We start from the raw sequence: 12066 nt of genomic DNA on the forward strand, positions 1-12066 counted from the left end.
CAAAGGACACACAGGAGCAAAAAAAAAAATTTGAGACAAGTCCTTTCCCTTTAGTTTAATCCCATGCTCCAACCCAGAGTCTTAAAAAGGCTTTCCAGCCTTATGGTATTAAGCTAGGTATTTAGACTACCAGAAGGGAAATAGTCTCGAAGCTAACAAACTGCTACATCCCAGACCAGTACTTACCCAAATAATTCAGTCCAAGTCCAGGTTTTGGCTTCTTTGTATTTTGTCTCAGTCTTTTGCCATCTGTTCATTGATAACTCATGTACTAATTCTTTAGTGATGAAACTTTCTCCAAACCTCTAGAAGCAAAGGGTTTGTAAACTCTTGCCCTGGGATAGGATAAATTTTTCTCTGCACAGCTGTAGCATATGATGCATGTGTTCTCATTTACTATTACATATGCTAACTAGAGTGACATAAATACTAATTGGACAACACTTTTCAGTGTCTACAATCAAACTTAATTACTCAAAGTGTGCAAATGTTTACTTTTTTTTTTAAAGATCACCATAACAGTGATGATTTAGGAGTTTCATCAGGTTTCTTTCTCTTTAAATAGTATTTTATTTTTTTTTCCATTACATGTCAAGACAAGTTTTATCATTCACTTACAAGATTTTGAATTCCAAATTTTTCTCTCTCCCTCCCTGCCTTCCCCTCTTCCTAAAATGTGAGGCAATTTGATATAGTGTGCAATCATATAGAACATAGTTCCATATCACTCACAGTTGTGAAATATATAATAGGTCAAAAGAAAAAAAAACATGAAAAAAGAATAAAGTAAAAAATTATGCTTCTATTTGCATTCAGTGTCCAACAGGTCTTTATCTGAAATCAACAGCATTTTCCTTCATGTCTCCTCATACTGTCTTGTTTTCTTGTGTTGCTGAGAAGAGATGATTAATTTGTAGTTAATCATCGCAAAATATTGCTGATGCTACATACAAATTTTTCTGGATCTGCTCAGTTCACTTAGCATCAGTTCACTTTGCATTAGTTCTTATTTTCCTGAAATTTGCCTATTCTTCTTTTTCTTTTGCTTTTTTTGGTACAATAGTGTTTCATTTCATTCATAGACTATAGCTTGTTGAGCCATTTTCCTTCTTTGTCATAAGAGACAATTTGATATAATTGTTTTCATTTGCATTTCTCTAATCAAAAATGACTTAGAGTATTTCTTCATATGCCTATAGATAGTTTTGATTTCTCTTTCTGAAAACTACCTGTTCATATTCTTTGACCATTTATCAATTGGGCAATGACTTATATTCTTATACATTTGATTAAGCTCTCTCTATATTTGAGAAATAAGATCTTTATCAGAGACACTTGCTGTAAAGATTGTTTCTCAGATTTCAGTTTCCTTTTATCTCAGTTGCATTAGTTTTGTTTGTACAAAAATCTTTTAATTTAATATGAACAAAATTATCCATTATCCATTTCATAATTCTCTCTTTCACTTGTTGGGACTCTCTATCTCCCCTTCCCTTCTCCATAGATCTGACAGGTAGACTATTAGCAGGTTTCTTTCTTCTATGAGATTTCTTTCTGAACATATACATGAACTCCTTCTATGGAGACAAGTCCCCCAGTCTGTGTTAGCCAGTCATCACTGCCCTTGAGCCACATGAACTTTAAATCTCAAATGTGGGAAGCAGGAGTAAGTCCTGCTTAGGAACAGACTGTTGACTAGAATCTCAGGTGAGTTTTTATACTGTTAACTAAAATTGATTAACACATAATTTAATTGGGAGTTTACTTCAAAATTCCTGAAAAAGTTGTTTATAAAACTTGATTACTGGTCTGTCTTTATGGGGGATGTATAACTATGCATAACAGATTTTTTAAAAAGGCAAATTCTGTTTATTATGCTAATCACTAAGTAAACATTTATTAAATCCCTACTACTTATCAGACACTGTGCTAAATGCTGGTGATACCAAAAGAGGCAAATGACAACTCTTAGTCTCAATGAATTTACAATTTCATGGGAGAGACAATGAGCAAATATATAAGAAACTATGTTCAGGAACAATACAAAATAATTAAAAGAGGGAAGGCAGGAAAATTAAGAGGGGTGGGGAAAGGTTTCCTGTAGTTACTACTACTACTATTACAGTGTAGATGGGATTTCAGTCAGCATTTGAAAGAAGCCAGGGAAACAAGGATACAGGGATGAGGAGGAAGATCATGGGGGGGATGGGGGGGGGGGACTGCCCAGGAAGGGCAGGGAAAACTGAGAGATAGAGAGTCTTATTGAGGGAATGGTAAAATAAGAAAACTTTTGTTACTGGATCAAAGGAGTGCTTACCTTTGTAAATCAAACCCCAAAGCCTATTGGTTTGAGGCACTCTTTTATGATGGAGATTAATATTGCATGCTTGATAAGGAGTGATGACATTCTCTGCAGTTACTTTGGGCACTCTTGATTTCCAGTTTTGAGACCAAAGATGGAAACAATTCCACCTTAGGTTGATGAGTTAGACTCTGGGAAGAAATGGACATGAGAGGAGCTAAGAGACTCATTATATCTCTATTCCCAGACACAAGAGACTGTGAGGAATTTCTCTGGGACACTTTGGGTTGAGCAACTGCTTTCGGTGGGAGAACCTCAATCCAAATTATCTGATATATCTTATTATTTAAAAAAACAATTTAAAGAAAAACAATCTCTGCAAGATGACTCAATCATAAAATGTTAAATTGATAAACTATCTTATTAAAGTAATACAAGTTAATCCCATTGTTCCAGGTACCATAACTTGAATCAAGAGGTTTTTTCACTGCCTCTCTAACACTATTATCTCTGGGACTGATGGCAGTGTGCCTCTGGATTATTTGAAAGGTCAGACTAAATCCTTTAGTAACATAAGTCTGCTCTTTTGTTTGTGATCTCTGCTTTCTGATCAGAAGGAAAAAGGAAGACAGTTCATCTCCTTAAGGAGTTTACAATATAAAGGAGCAAAATAATATCTTAAAATGATCTGGAAAAGGTAGGAAGGAAGGGAAGGGTTTCAAGTAGTAGCTGGCCTGGGACTTTATATATTTGTGGAGTATTGTAGATGAAAAAATGAAGAGTTACCTGGAAAGTTCTGACCCCTCTATAAAGAAAAGTTTAGGAGGAGAAATTATTGCTCTAACCTCCAACCTTCCAGTCAGATAGCACAGGTAACCAAGAGAGCTGAGATGTTATTGAGTATCGAAAGCTGACTCAATTTCCATGGTGACAATATGCTAGGTGATGAACTGATCCTAGGAGAATGGGGGGACTGTGATATGGCATTCCTGGAGTGAAAATCAAGCAAATGGAAACTAAAGATGAAAACCAAACTGATGCAAAGTGAAGCAAAAGTGAAAAAAGTCTGAGAGACAGAATTTTACAATAAAATAAAAAGTGAGTGACCTCTTTTTCTTTTTTGTTTGTAAAAGAAATATCCAGACCTGTGATTTCACAACTTAAAAAAAAAAACACTTCTAAGTGAAGAATTTCATCTAATAATAGAAGTTATCCTAATCTGGAACACTGGTTAAGCAATTTGTTTAATGTCCTACAACCTATGTCAATGGGAGACCTTGAATCCTCATTTTCCTGTCTCTAAGGTCATCTCTCTCTCTCTCTCTCTCTCTCTCTCTCTCTCTCTCTCTCTCTCTCTGTAACACCATGCTGCCTTTCTATTTAAAAATCTGGCAAAAAGTTTGATATTTTAAGAAAATGATAATGATTGCTTGAACAAGACTTGAGCAGATCAGCTTTATGTAGTTAACAGATTTATTTCAACACATCATCTATGATTCTAATGAAGACAGATTTTTTTTTTTTTGGATTCTGAAAGAAAAGAAGCCCATCTTTTATGATGACCCAGACTAAGAATTCAAAGAAGAAAATAATAAATAATAATTCATATCTCTGATGCCCTATAGATCATGGAAAAATCATTTCATTTTGTTGAGTTTTATGAAAAGTCCTAATATTTGCTTGCTAGATTACAGTTTAAAGAGGGGTTCTCCTCAGTGAGGAATCATAGATCCTTGATACGTCAATGGATTATATTTTACCATTCACAAACTGTTCCCCTCAAAACCACCCTATGACCCAGGGTATGTAAGTATGATTATACACAGATAGGAAACCAAGGTTCAGGCTAGTAATTTTATTTTCTTTTGGTCACAGAATGTCATATGATAAATGTCATAGAGTATGTTACAGCGAAAGAAGAAGGGCAAACACTCAAACAGTGCATCTTGCTCCTGGTTTTCTTGCTTGTACTAATACAATGACAAATTAACACTGAGGAAAACTAGTATGTGTTTAAAAAGACCTTAGGTAATTTAGGAGACTGGCTCCCAGACTAATTAGTCACATGAAGGCAACCAGGAAGAAAGAAGAGTATTATCTAACCTCTTTGGATCCCAGATTTTTTTCTATAATTGATAGGTTTGGATTACAGAGTCTCTAAGTTTCCTTCTAGCCCTAAATCTATGATTCTAAGGTCTTTTGATAAGGAAATATTGCTTTTTATTTGCATATATAAATAGCACATAGTCTATTTGATACTCTAGATGCCATATATAGTAACATTCATCAAGCTTATAAACTAAGCTAATGAAATAAATAAATTCATAGTCCATTTGACAAAACAATATTTATGGCCAAACTATGGGAAAAGTACATCAGAACTCCCACTGAATGACTGTGAGATGTAAGAATGAGTTTGAACTTGTTCTGTGCCTCTCCATATTCTTAATAATAACATACTTGATACTGCTTTATCTTTAGCAATAATGAGGTAGCCTTAATTCTCAATTCAGTCTACTCTTCCTCTATCATTTGGGTTTCCTCCAGTGTTCTAAACTGACATTCACATTTCCATCAATGGTACATTTCCACAGCCTTGGACTCAGTCTTAGTGTCCAGAAGTGACTCCTAAGTCCATGACAAGAGATGAGAAACTGCTTGTCTTATTCCTTTAGGACTGTCACAAATAGTTCACAATTAAAATGTTTATGAGTTCCTATTTTATCTTATTGATGTGTTTTTTTGCCTTTCTATGAACTTTTTAAGTGTCTGTTATTTACAAAACACTATGCTACCTGCTGCAGATACAGAGATTAATTAAACCATAGTCCAAACTCTCAAGAGACTTAGATTCTAATAGGAGAAAAAAAAATGGTCAATGGATAATGAGAATTTATCTGAACCTTAGCAAGAAGTGAAGTAGAATAGAAAGAAACAAAAGTTTGATCATTAGATTTAATTAGGCAGCACCTTGCAAGTAATTAGATATCTAGAGGATAGCCTCAAACAACTTCAGTTTGTGGAAGGGCTTGACAGGAGTGCAATAATTGCCTATCTAGCAGTCAAGCAAATTAGCATAGATACACGTGGAGAAAAGGTGGAACATCTTTCAGAAATAAAATAAAACTTCTATAAAGAAACTATAAAGTTTCCAGATAATCAAATACCAAATTATGTGCAGGAATGTCAAAATGATATTTTGCCAGAGCAGTTAGTTGTGAGAATCATTCAGAAGATCTGCCACTGAAACAATGCAGAACTATTAACCTGAAGACAGTATGCTATGTTTATGTCTGGAGTTGCAGAAAATATTTACAGAGCTTCCCTGTCCAGTTTCAGTTGACCATATGTACTATTTCAGTTCTGAGATGCTTTAGCAACCTCTGGATCTTCTGGTCCAGCACTAGAGGAGGCTTGCAGATGAAATAAATTCCTTAATTGTCCTCTAAGAAGGAATTTCATAAGTAAAGTAAGAATCCAATACAGTGCCAATCTTCTATTTCCATCTGTAGAGTATAACAAGGTCCTTTGTGTCCCTTCCTATGAGACCCTTTCCTCCAATTAGGTATTGTGTGACCATGAACATATAGCAGCCTATACTGTTGGTATCTTTCCTGATTATAGGTGACTGGACATCAAACTCAAGATGTACATATTCAAATTTTCAGTTGACTTTATAAGTTCAAGATCCAGAAATCCTAGTTTCATCAAGTGGAGTTGACTCATTTCAGGGAAAATTTCAGGGAAAATTTCAATATTAGAGAAGATAATTCTAATATAAGGAGGAGAACAAAACCTTACTGGCTGGAAGGTATAGAGATTAAGGGGATATTGTAGAGAAGAGATGAATGACCTGGCTATGTGAATTCAATAAAAAGAGTACATTAGTTGAGAAGGGTAGAACATTAATTTCCCACCTTTCTGAGTCCCAAAGTGATTACAAGTTTTAGACAAATAATCTCTATATATGAATAAAGTCCAAATGTATTTTAGTTATAGAAAAGTGAAAAGATTGGAAGAAAATGGCTTTACCTTCAAGGTTATGAAGGAGAATGAATTGGTCCTTAAAAGAATTGAAGGGGCAGCTAGGTTTCTAGTGGATAGAGCATCGGTATTGGAGTCAGGAGGTCCTGAATTCAAATTTGACCTCAGACACTCAATAATTAGCTAGCTATGTGACCTTGGGCACTTAATCCCATTGTCTTGCAAAAACCAAAACAAAAGAAAGTTGAAGAAGTTCTAGAAGTAAGCAAAGAGGACAAAAGAACTAGCAACACAGAGAAATTCTAATGTGCATCAGAAGGTAGGAGGACAGAAAAATGCCAAAGAGAAAGAAGAATCACAATGAACACCTAGAATTATACAATTAGATGAGAGTCTTTTCTATTTAAAAAAAACACCTTTTAATCATATTATTAACATTTTCCATTACATTTTTAAGTCTGGGTGAGTAACAAAAAGAATGAATCAAACTCTTATTTGGAATATTTGCTGATTTTGGGGTTGTAAATGCTCACACAAACCAAAAGGAGGAGGAGGAGGCTCCAGTATATTCTCAACACCAATCTTATTCCTTGACTTTTTTCTTTCATCACTTATTTCTCCTGTCTCCACAACATTCCATCCTCTGAAATCAGCTCTCTAATTTTCAAACTCTCAAGTTCCTAGTGATTTCTAAGAAGACCATAAGAAGATCATGCTTAAATAAGCTGTTATAGAATATCTCAACTCTCCATATGTAAGTTGTTTTGAAGCTTCCATCCTCAACCCACCCTTCTTGCCTGTATGAGATTTTTCTATGCATCTTTCCAAGAATTCCTTTCCAGGACCCTACAATAGAAAGGAGGCTTCTCCAAAAGAGAATATTTCATTCTCCAGGGAATGATTATGTAAGTACCATCAAGAAAGATCAGAAGAAGAAGACTTGAGTAGTAGTTGTAGTCAATGACATGAGAAATACAGGCGAACATATTTACTATCCTGTAAATCAGAGAAAAATGTTCTCTTTCCAGTGAATGATTTATATGGAACAAATAACCTCTGGAGACTTGTCAAACCTGATGATCACCACTCTCTCTTTTATATTAATTTTTATTGGGAACAGATGATTCCTCAGATGAAACCTAGAAAGTATTACTAAGTATTATGAAATCCTGGGTAAGAACTTGAGGACTCTAACAGAGAAAGGTGTATTTGAGAAATAAAGATGATGATGTTCAAGAAATGGGATTTGATTTCCAAACCATGACTTAAAATATAGGAATGATGAATTCCTGGCCTGGGATAGAGTACACCTGATAAGATCTGGCAAATTTATTTATTTCTCTGATGTCTTAGAAACCTGATCCAAAAAGCTAACAATTCAGAGACAAAAGTAGAACATTGCTGGTATATGTATCAAGAAATTGTAAAGTTCTTTAAATGATCTTGGAAATATCCCTGAACAATTCTTAAGTACCTTTTAAAAAGTAAAGAATGTCATCCAAAAGATTTAGAACTTAAAAAAGAAGATGGGAAATACTTTTCATGGATATTGATGGGAGAAGAGTTCATGATGAAAAAAATTAAGAGGAACAAAGCAAATTAAATGGACAATTTTGAGTATATGAAATTTAAAAGGTTTTTTTCAAATAAACCAATGTAGTAAAATAAGAAAGGAAATAGCTGGGAAAAGTCTTTCTAGGACTTTTCTCTAATAGTTTCTCTAATAAAGGTCTATTATCCAAGAAGCATAATGAACTGATTTAATATATAAGTAAGAGTTATTTTCTAATAGACAGATGACCAAAGGTTGTGAGCAGGCAGTTTTCAAGGGAGAAAAGCTATAAGCAGTCATGAAAAATAAGCTCCAAATTGTTAATAATTAGAGAAATGCATTTTTAAACAACCCCAGATTTTCACCTCAAGCCCATCACATTGGCAATGATGACAAAAATGGCAGTTGTTAGAGGGACTACAGAAAAACAACAAATATCTATCAATAGAACTGTAAATTGGTCTAGTCATTTTAGAAAGAATTAGAAACTGCCTCAAAAGTTCCTCAATTGTACCTATCTTTTGGCCCAGCAATGCCACTAAAGTCCTAGATCCTCAAAGAGATCAAAGGGAGAAAAAAAGGACTGCTATTTGAACAAAATTGCAGATTTTTGTTGTTGTTATAGCAAAGAAATGGAAACATCATCTAAGGAAAAGCTGAACAAACTATGATCATGAACCAATAAGAATATAACAATATTATTGGAGAAAGGAACATGCATTTATTAAGTTTGGCACAGTGCTTAAGACTTTACATATACATACAATCACAGTATGATCCTCACAACAACTGGGAGATAGATGCTATTATTATTATTATTTTTCAGCTAAGGAAACTGAGGCAGACAGAGGTTAACGTCTTGCCCAGAGTCACATTGCTGGTAAGTTTCTGAAGTCACATTTGAACTCAAGATCTTCCAGACTCTAGGTCTAGTACTCTAATAACATGCCATCTCATATGCTCTAAAAATATGACAAAAAAGATAATTTCAAAGAAAATTGGGATGATTTGAATGAAAATTTCTAGTGAAACAAAGAAAACAAAAAACCCACACAATAATTTATACATTGGGGGGGGTGTTGTTGTAGCTCAAAGAAAACATAATAAACATCACTAGTCACTTGTCTCCCCCACTATTCACCTAAGCAAATTTTAATTTCTGCCAGAAAGAGAAACAGGAGATTTTAGGTAGAGGTGTCCACTGTCTTCTTTTTTTTTTTAAAGGTTTTTGCAAGGCAAATGGGGTTAAGTGGTTTGCCCAAGGTCACACAGGTAATTATTAAGTGTCTGAGGTAAGATTTGAACTCAGGAATTCCTGACTCCAGGGCCAGTGCTCTATCCACTGTGCCACCTAGTCGCCCCTCTTTTCTCTTTTGAAAGGGGAAATATTGAGCTAAATTACATCTACTCTTTCCCTTAGACTTTATTTACATAGGGGAGATGATTTTCAGGTTCAGTCTGATTTTTGATGACTTCATTACTGGGGAAGCAGTACTACAGAGGCTGACTCCCTTCCCACCAAATATCAGTTCCATAATGATCACATATAACAATTAGCAGTTCATTTATCCAAGTTTGCAGAAGAGAAATCAGTAAAGGATACATAGAATATATACCAGCTAAGTTCTCTCAATGGGAGTTAGATAGTTCAGTTCATCTAAAAGAGAGTCCCAATTCTCACCCAAGAGGAAATTTCTCAGTCTCAAGTGTAATCGATTTCCTTTGCAATCCTCTGAATTTGATTTTATATATCCATTGATTTCATTAAACTTCCAAAAGGGCCCCAAAATAACAAAACAAAGCAAAAAAAAAAAAAGACTAATTCTTGATCTAAAGGGACCAGTATATATATGATCCAAAAATCATAACCAATTTTAACTTTTAGAAGATGAAAGCAAGAGTAGGCAACTTAGGATGACTACAGATAGTAGCACAATCCCATAAGAATGTTTGGAATGTTAAAGACCAGATTGAGCTGAGACTCTCAAATGATACTATCAGTCAATGGGCAATTCCAAATACTTCTCCAGACACAGCACCAACACTAGTTTCTAGCATCTAGCCTTGTAACATTTATCTACCACCCACTACTACAGCTCCCATCACTTGCACCTTGCCCTGTCCCTTTATTATTTAATAACTGGCTATGTAGGAGCAACTATATTAGTCTTTCACCTATAGGTCTCTCATCCCTATCCTCCTCAATCTTACTCCACCCACATCCTGTCCCAACTCTGCCCATTCTTTACATTCTACCCTTTGCAATTTCCACTAAATAATAACTTCCTTTCATTTTCACTCTCTTTTCCTCCCAAAATCTTAGTCTTACTTCCATCTACTTGCACTCATTAAGATCTGGATTCCTCCATGTGAATCCCTGGGGGGGAACCTCTCCAGTTCTGCCAGTTCTCTCCAGCACTAATGTTATGTTTAAGCTGATCCTTTAGGGAGAATTGGAATACTCCTTATTCCCCATTACACTTTCATCACTTAGTACTTCTCTTATTTTGAAGTATGTTATATTTATCAGTGTTGTATACTGTCCATAAGGGCAGTTATAGAACCCCTCCCAGGATATCATCTTTTCTTCTTCTATATGCTTTCACTTGATAAGCTCATTAGCTCTCTTGGGTTTAACTATCATCTCTATGAAGATGACTTCCAGAACTATATATTTAGCATAGCTTCACTCCTGAATGACAGTTATTACTAACTTCTGCTACTCCATTTCAAGTCGAATTTCTTTGAAACACTTCAGACTCAGCATGTCTAAAACAGGACTCAAGATCATTTTTAAAGAGAGAAATAACATACAGGTGAGTGATGACCAGGGACTATTAAAGAATTAGAACAAAAGAGGAAAAAAAAACATGAGAAAGAAAAAACCATAATGCAAATTTTAAAAAGTGAAACAGTAAGTCTTGGTCTGTAATCAGATATTATTGTTCTTTCTCTGGATGTGAATGACATCTTCCATCACAATCTTTGAGAAGTCTACCATAGTTGATCATCACAGTGTGTTGCTGTTGATGTGTCCAATGTTCTGGTTCTACTCACTTCACTAAGCATCACTTCATATAGTCTTCCTAGGTTTTTCTGAAATGAGGTGGTCATTCTTACTGTTCTCTTGGCAATATTCTAGACTCCTCACTTTCTCTTATTGTAAATAACCAACTAGTTGCCAAATCTTATTCACTACATCTCTTGTTTTCAATGTCCTGGTAGATGCCATGTCCAATGATGAGGGAGAAAGGAGAAGTGCTATTCTTCAAGAGTAATTCTTTCTCATGGATGAGGATTTTCCTGAACTGCTGGCACATGCCAACACTGACTAAATTTCTTAAGCATAAGTCTTTTGGAGTCACCCAAAAGCATGGCCAATTATCATTTGTCCAATGAAGTTGTTGCTCCTTTCTGACTCAATGAAGGAACTTGCTTGCATCCGTTAAAAAGCCAGTGTTTTACAGTTAGTTTAACATCTCATGAACAACTCTTCTTCTATGATTATGTGCAGGGATTTCAAGGACCAACTCCTATACAAATTTAAGCAAGAAATTTTTGAAAGAAGTGGTAATAAAACTTTAAAGTGCAATATAAAATCATTCAGTTTTTTGGAGAGCTTCCAGCTATTGCTGGAAAATATAATACCAGGGCATTTGCAAGTGGGGAGAGTAAGTAGCAGTAATGGGAAATAGTTTTGAGGATTCCATCAGCCTCTCTCCCACTTTAGGGTTGCCTTCAGAGAAAGAAGATCTGTACTTTTTTTTTATGTCGGCTCATTTTACTGTTTTTTTTCAGAGCTTTTTCTTTCAGTTAGTTTATGGAAAATAATTTTGTCAATGAGATCACTTTGTCATAGAGTAGTATAAATTTGAATTTCTGTTGTTCTTGAGCAACTTTCCCTATGTACTTCTATGTTCTTAAATGTTTTTGGATGCTCCTGATGCAGGCTTGTGTGCCAAACCATGCTTTAAATTGCTTGAAGTCTTGGGCAAAAGAATATTCAGCTGGAACTCATATCATTCTAAATATATCATTCAACTTTTAGTATTTTTTACTCATCACCAATTCTTCATATTGTTATATTGTTGTTTATTCTTTGTTTTCTAAGACCAATGACCCCATGGGAATGATTTCTTGATTTGCATGTGAATTGGATTTAAGTGAGGCAGAGGTTCCCTTCTGTCATTTAAGTCCAGTGGCAGGACAAAAGTCAAGATGACTGGCA

The 12066-nt window shown here is 35.0% G+C and overlaps 2 long non-coding RNA genes across 3 annotated transcripts in view; one reads left to right on the forward strand and one right to left on the reverse strand.

Moving 5' to 3' along the window:
• Positions 1 to 489: 489 nt before the first annotated feature.
• Positions 490 to 10325, reverse strand: LOC141491410 (uncharacterized). Its single transcript, XR_012469596.1, has 3 exons — positions 10168 to 10325; positions 2318 to 2493; positions 490 to 892 (listed from the first exon to the last, which is right to left on the reverse strand). It is a non-coding gene; the product is annotated as an uncharacterized LOC141491410 (long non-coding RNA).
• A 158-nt stretch (positions 10326 to 10483) lies between these two features.
• The window catches only part of LOC141491409 (uncharacterized), a 43481-nt gene continuing 41898 nt past the window's right edge, over positions 10484 to 12066 (forward strand). For both annotated transcript variants that reach the window (XR_012469594.1, XR_012469595.1), the window contains exon 1: positions 10484 to 10654. This is a non-coding gene — a long non-coding RNA (uncharacterized LOC141491409). The remainder of the gene's footprint in view (positions 10655 to 12066) is intronic.

The sequence above is a fragment of the Macrotis lagotis genome, chromosome 6 (genome assembly GCF_037893015.1).
Source record: "Macrotis lagotis isolate mMagLag1 chromosome 6, bilby.v1.9.chrom.fasta, whole genome shotgun sequence".
NCBI lineage: Eukaryota > Metazoa > Chordata > Mammalia > Peramelemorphia > Peramelidae > Macrotis > Macrotis lagotis.